At 43.0% G+C, this 6,806-nt stretch overlaps 1 pseudogene; it reads left to right on the top strand.

The window, feature by feature from the left end:
• Positions 1 to 5,150: 5,150 nt before the first annotated feature.
• LOC127488159 (thymidylate synthase pseudogene) lies at positions 5,151 to 6,336 on the top strand (annotated as a pseudogene).
• The last annotated feature ends 470 nt before the right edge of the window (positions 6,337 to 6,806 follow it).

Here is a 6,806-nt window from a genome sequence, read left to right as displayed (position 1 = left end):
ATCATTCTGTCAAAGACATATCTGGGGTTGATATTGTGGTCTAACCGTTTAAGCTGCCACCTGTAACACCAGGCGGCATCCCATATGGCCACCAGTTTGAGTCCCAGCTGCTCCACTTCCAATCCAGCTCCCTGCTAATGTGCCTGGGAAAGCAGCAGAGGATGCCCTAAGTCCTTGGGCCCCTGCACCACCCACAAGGGAGAACTGGATGAAGCTCCTGGCTCCTGACTTTGGCCTGATCATAGAGGCCATTTGGGGAGTGAACCAGCAGATGGAGTATCTCTCTCTCTCTCTCTCTCTCTCTCTCTCTTTCTGTAACTCTGTCTTTTAAATAGATAAAATTTTAAAAAAAAACATTTTTTTAACTTTTATTTAATGAATATAAATTTCCAAAGTACGGCTTATGGATTACAATGGCTTCCCCCCCATAACGTCCCTCCCATCCGCAACCCTCCCCTTTCCCACTCCCTCTCCCCTTCCATTCACATCAAGATTCATTTTCGTTTCTCTTTATATACAGAAGATCAGTTTAGCATACATTAAGTAAAGATTTCAACAGTTTGCTCCCACACAGAAACATAAAGTGAAAAATACTGTTTGAGTACTAGTTATAGCATTAAATCTCAATGTACAGCACACTAAGGACAAAGATCCTACATGAGGAGTAAGTGCACAGTGACTCCTGTTGTTGACTTTACCAATTGACACTCTTGTTTATGGCATCAGTAATCAACCTAGGCTCTTGTCATGAGCTGCCAAGGCTATGGAAGCCCCCTGAGTTCACTAACTCTGATAATTTTTAGACAAGGTCGTAGTCAAAGTGGAAGTTCTCTCCTCCCTTCAGAGAAAGGTACCTCCTTCTTTGAAGACCTGTTCTTTCCACTGGAATCTCACTCATAGAGATCTTTCATTTAGGTCTTTTTTTTTTTTGCCAGAGTGTCTTGGCTTTCCATGCCTGAAATACTCTCATGGGCTTTTCAGCCGGATCCGCATGCCTTAAGGGCTGATTCTGAGGCCAGAGTGCTGTTTAGGACATCTGCCATTCTATGGGTCTGCTGTGTATCTCACTTCCCATGTTGGATCGTTCTCTCCCTTTTTTATTCTATCAGTTAGTATTTGCAGACACTATTCTTGTTTATGTGATCCCTTTGGTTCTTAGTCCTATCATTACGATCAATTGTGAACAGAAATTGATCACTGGGACTAGTGAGATGGCATTGGTACATGCCACCTTGATGGGATTGAATTGGAATCCCCTGGTATGTTTCTAACTCTACCGTTTGGGGTAAGTCATCTTGAGCATGTCCCGAATTGTGCATCTCTTCCCTCTGTTATTCCCACTCTTATATTTAACAGCGATCACTTTTCAGTTAAGTTTCAGCACTTAAGAGGAATTGTGTATTGATTACAGTATTCAACCAAAAGTATTAAGTAGAACAAACAAAAAATACTAAGAGGGATAACATATCACACAATTATTCTCAGGTGTTTAAATTTTAACTGAAATGTTGTCGCTCCCCCAGTCGCGGAGGAACGACACAGGACCCTGCGCTGTTCTTTTGTCTGCTCGGCCCTTCCCGGGTTTGCTGATGGTCCTTCCCGGGTTGGCTGCCAATCCTTCCACCTCCGTGGAAGGGCGGAGCCCCCTGCCACTTTCCCCACTTCCGCGGGGGAGCGGCACACCGCTGGCCGGCTCTCTCGGGGGCTGCTCAGATGTTATTTGGATGTTCCCCTTAGATGTTCCTGGTGCATGTTGTCTCTCTCCTCCTTTATAGTCCTCTTCCACCAATCCCAACTCTGCTACCCACACGCCGAGCATGCTGCTCTTCTCCAATCAGGAGCAAGATCAGCTCCTGCAGCTCAGTCAATCAAATTGGCGAGAGGCAGCTGTGTAGAAGTTGTTTACTCCCTTCTCAGCACCATATTGTGGGAGAGCAGATGCATAGAATAAGTCTTAATTCCAGTAACTTAGTCTAGTCCGAGTTGCTCCCCACAAAATGTGATCCCTGTTAGGAATTTGGAAAACATTATGCTGAGTGAAAAAAAAAACATTTTTTAAAAAAGAGATTTGTACTCCCATGTTTATTACAGCAGTATTCACAATAGCCAATAAAAGGGGAAACAAAAGTGCCCATTAACTGATGCATTGAGAAAATGTGCAACATATACATAATATACATAATGACATATTATTTAGTCTTTAAAAAGAATCACATTTTGTAATTTGCAACAACACAGATGGAACTGGAGGTCATATATTATGTGGAATTGAGAAAATGTGATCTGATAGAAGTTAAAAGTGCAACGGTGGTTACAAGAGGCTAGCAAAAGTAGGGGAGAGAAAGGAAAAGGGAAAGGTGATTAATGGATACTAAGTTGTAGTTAGATAGGAATAAAAAGTGATTACACGGGAGAGCTCCAAGATGGCGGAATAGGGAGGGAGGGAGCTGATAGTATGGGAAAAGATAATTTAATAAAAGTGGAGATACTGTAGTTTCAGGGAAGAGTTAGGGAAAAACTGCAGAGGAAACTCTTCTGGAACTAGTGGGACACGGTGGATGTATGTGGAGGGCACGGGTGCCCACGGCTTGGGACCCCAGTGCTGGAAAGGGAGGTGAGGTGAAACCACAGTAGCTGGAGACACTGGCAGAAAAGTGGCAGGAAGAGTCTAGAGGGAACGAGGCTTGAAGTCCCATAGGGGAAAGTACACCAACCTAACTAGAGGAGAGAAAAAAAAAAAAAAGGGACCGGGACGGACAAATTCTCTCTCTCCACTCACCTCACAAAGGTGGGGAAAACATTACAGCAGGCGTCATTTTGGACATACATAACAGCTGCACAAGCTCAGGGCTGTGCCCACCCTCAGCCAAGCAGAAAAACCTGACTCTCATGGGGAGAAATAACAGGAGGTTAAGACCTAGTGAATGTGTGGAACTTATGAACTGGGACTGTTAAAAAAAAAAACTGAGGGTGTGTGGGAGAACTCACAGTGTGCCTGAGAGGTACTCTTGTACTCTTGGTGGGAGACTCCACAGTCTCGGTAACCTTGGCAACCCGGTAGGAGACACAGCAGGGGAATACGAGCTTACACTGAGGACTGAACAGATCCTTTGTGTTGTCCTTGGGACAGAGCAGAGGACTATTATACCTACTGGGGCTAGTGCTCAGGCAATGATTGCCTTCAAGGGAGAATAGCTCAGCTGAATGGAATTACTTCCCTTCTGAATAAAAGAGAGAGAGAGAGAGAGAGAGAGAGAGAGAGAGAGATTTGCCACGCCAAACCTGGGTGTGTCACCTTTGGCACACCCTTAACACTGAAGAACAGAACTGAACAGAGCACCCACCACAAGCCTCTAGAGATTCACCAAAAGCAGGCACTTAATCTAGAGTCATAGTATAGAAAAGAAGACACCAAAGAGTATCTCCACAATGCCAAACAATAAACGCAGAAACCAAGGAAACAAGAACAAGGAAGATATTATGATGCCCCCAAATGAACATGACACTCCAATACAAGATTGTGAAGATGATGAGATAGAAGAAATGCAAGATACAGATTTCAAAAAATTTATGATAAGAGCATATGTTCTCAAAAACAAATTCTTGAACTACAGAAATCCTTACTGGACAGGATAGAAAATCTCTCTCAGGAAAATGAAATCTTAAGGAGGAATCAAAATGAAATGAGGATTATAGTAGAACATGAAATTGTGATATTGAAGAGAAATCAAAATGAAATGAAGAATTCAATGGAACAAATGACAAATGTATTTGAGAGCCTTAAAAACAGAATCAGTGAGATAGAAGAGAGAATATTGGACTTAGAAGACAGAGCACAGGAAAGTATACAGTCAAACCAAAGAAAAGAAGAGGAAATTAGAAATCTAAAAAATATTGTTAAGAATCTACAGGACACTATTAAAAACCCAACATTCGGGTTCTAGGAGTTCCTGAAGGCATGGAGAGGGAGAAAGGATTAGAAGGCCTTTTTAGTGAGATATTAGCAGAAAATTTCCCAGGTTTGGAGAAGGACAGAGAAATCCTAGTCCAGGAAGCACATAGAACCCCCAATAAACATGACCAAAAGAGATCCTCACCACGACACCTTGTAATCAAACTCACCACAGTGAAACATAAAGAAAAGATCCTAAAATGTGCAAGAGAGAAACGTCAGATTACTCTCAGAGGATCTCCAATCAGACTCACAGCTGACTTCTCATCAGAAACACTACAGGCTAGGAGGGAATGGTGAGACATAGCACAGGTGCTAAGAGAGGAAAACTGCCAGCCCAGAATATTATATCCTGCAAAGCTATCATTTGTGAATGAAAGTAAATTAAAGACCTTTCATAGCAAACAGAAATTGAAAGAATTTGTCACCACCCATCCAGCCCTGCAAAAGATGCTTAAAGATGTGTTACACACAGAAACACAGAAACACGGCCATCAAGGTATGAAAGAAGGTAAAGGAAGAAAACCTCCCAGTAAAAGATCACACGAAGTTCAAAGCATTTATTAGAAATATCTATGGGAAAATGGCAGGTCAAAGTTCCTACTTATCACTAGTCACACTGAATGTTAATGGCCTCAACTCTCCAGTTAAAAGACACAGACTGGCTGAATGGAATAAGGAGCAAAACCCATCTATTTGATGCTTACAAGAAGCACATCTTCCAACAAAGATGCATGCAGACTGAAAGTGAGAGCCTGGAAAAAGATATAACATGCCAACAGAAACCAGAAAAAGCTGGTGTAGCCATCTTAATATCAGACAAAATAAATTGTAACACAAAAACTGTTAAGAGAGACAAAGGGGGGCACTATATAATGATTAAGGGACCAATTCAACAGGAAGATGTAATTATTATCAATGTATATGCACCTAATCACAGGGCACCGGTTTATTTAAAAGATTTGTTAAGGGACTTAAAGGGAGACTTAGACCCCAATACAATAGTACTGGGGGACTTCAATACTCCACTCTCAGAAATAGACATCAACAGGACAGAAGATCAACAAGGAAACAGCAGATTTAATCGACACTATAGCCCAGATGGATCTAACAGATATCTACAGAACTTTCAATCCTACATCTAAAGACTTTACATTCTTCTCAGCAGTGCATGGAACCTACTCAAGGATTGACCACATACTAGGCCATAAAGCAAGTCTCAGCAAATTCAAAAGATTTGGAACCAGGCTGAGCCCACCTTAGCCCACCAACAAGCCGCGTCTCCGCCGTCTCCGCTGCCAGGCCGCCCGCGCCATGCCCGCCGCCAGCTCTGAGCTGCCGTCGCCGCCCACAGCGCAGGAGCAGGGCGCCGAGGCGCGGCCACCCCACAGGGAGCTGCAGTACCTGGGGCAGATCAAGCACATCCTGCGCTGCGGCTTCAGGAAGGAGGACCGCACGGGCACCGGCACCCTGTCGGTGTTCGGCATGCAGGTGTGCTACAGCCTGAGAGATGAATTTCCTCTGCTGACAACCAAACGTGTATTCTGGAAGGGTGTCTTGGAGGAGTTGCTGTGGTTTATCAAGGGATCCACAAATGCTAAAGAACTGTCTTCCAAGGGAGTGAAAATCTGGGATGCCAATGCATCCCGAGACTTTTTGGACAGACTGGGATTCTCCACCAGACAAGAAGGGGACCTGGGTCCAGTTTATGGCTTCCAGTGGAGGCATTTTGGTGCAGAATACAAAGATAAGGACTCAGATTATTCAGGTCAAGGAGTAGACCAACTGCAGAAAGTGATCGATACCATCAAAACCAACCCTGATGACAGAAGAATCATCATGTGTGCCTGAAATCCCAAAGACCTTCCTCTGATGGCGCTGCCCCCATGCCATGCCCTCTGCCAGTTCTACGTGGTGAATGGGGAGCTGTCCTGCCAGCTGTACCAAAGGTCGGGAGACATGAGCCTGGGCGTGCCCTTCAACATCGCCAGCTATGCCTTGCTCACCTACATGATCGTGCATGTCACCGGCCTGAAGCCAGGTGATTTTGTACATACTTTGGGAGATGCCCATATTTACCTGAACCACATTGAGCCTCTGAAAACTCAGCTTCAGCGAGAACCAAGACCTTTCCCGAAGCTCAAAATTCTTCGAAAAGTTGAGACGATTGATGATTTCAAAGCTGAAGATTTTCAGATTGAAGGGTACAACCCACATCCAACTATTAAAATGGAGATGGCTGTTTAGTGTGTTTTCGCAATGGTTGTTGGAAGGATATTATCAGTCTTCAGGGATTGGGCTAAAGGTGAAAGTTCTTTTTGCTCTAAAAGAGAAAGAAACTAGGTAAGAAATCCATCTGATCTTTCACTTATTATTCATTAATTTCTAAGAATGTTGCCACTGGCAAATATAACTTTGGTTCTTTGAGTAACAAAAAGATGAACCTGTTTAACTCTGAGAGTGTAGGAAAATGCTGAATTTATGAAGTGAGGAGTAGAAATGTATATACTCTTGAAATATGTACATATATTTTGATCTTGTCTTTATGAAAAAAGTTCAGTAAGTTTCAAGAATTGTGAATTCCTCCAAATTTGAGTGAGCTCAATGACACTGCCAATCATGATGTATAATGTGGTTATGAACATTTATAATTACATTTGTTTTATATATTACTATAATAAAGTGTTTGTATTTGTCCATGTCAAAAAAAATTAAAAAAAAGAATTGGAACCATACCATGCAGCGTCTCAGACCACCATGGAATGAAGCTGGAAATTAGCAACTCAGGAATCCCTAGAGCATATGCAAACACATGGAGACTGAACAACATGCACCTGAATGAACAATGGGTCAT

The sequence above is a fragment of the Oryctolagus cuniculus genome, chromosome X, assembly GCF_051225735.1.
Source record: "Oryctolagus cuniculus isolate XC-2025 breed Fujian yellow rabbit chromosome X, ASM5122573v1, whole genome shotgun sequence".
NCBI lineage: Eukaryota > Metazoa > Chordata > Mammalia > Lagomorpha > Leporidae > Oryctolagus > Oryctolagus cuniculus.
This window is presented reverse-complemented; position numbering and strand designations above follow the sequence as displayed.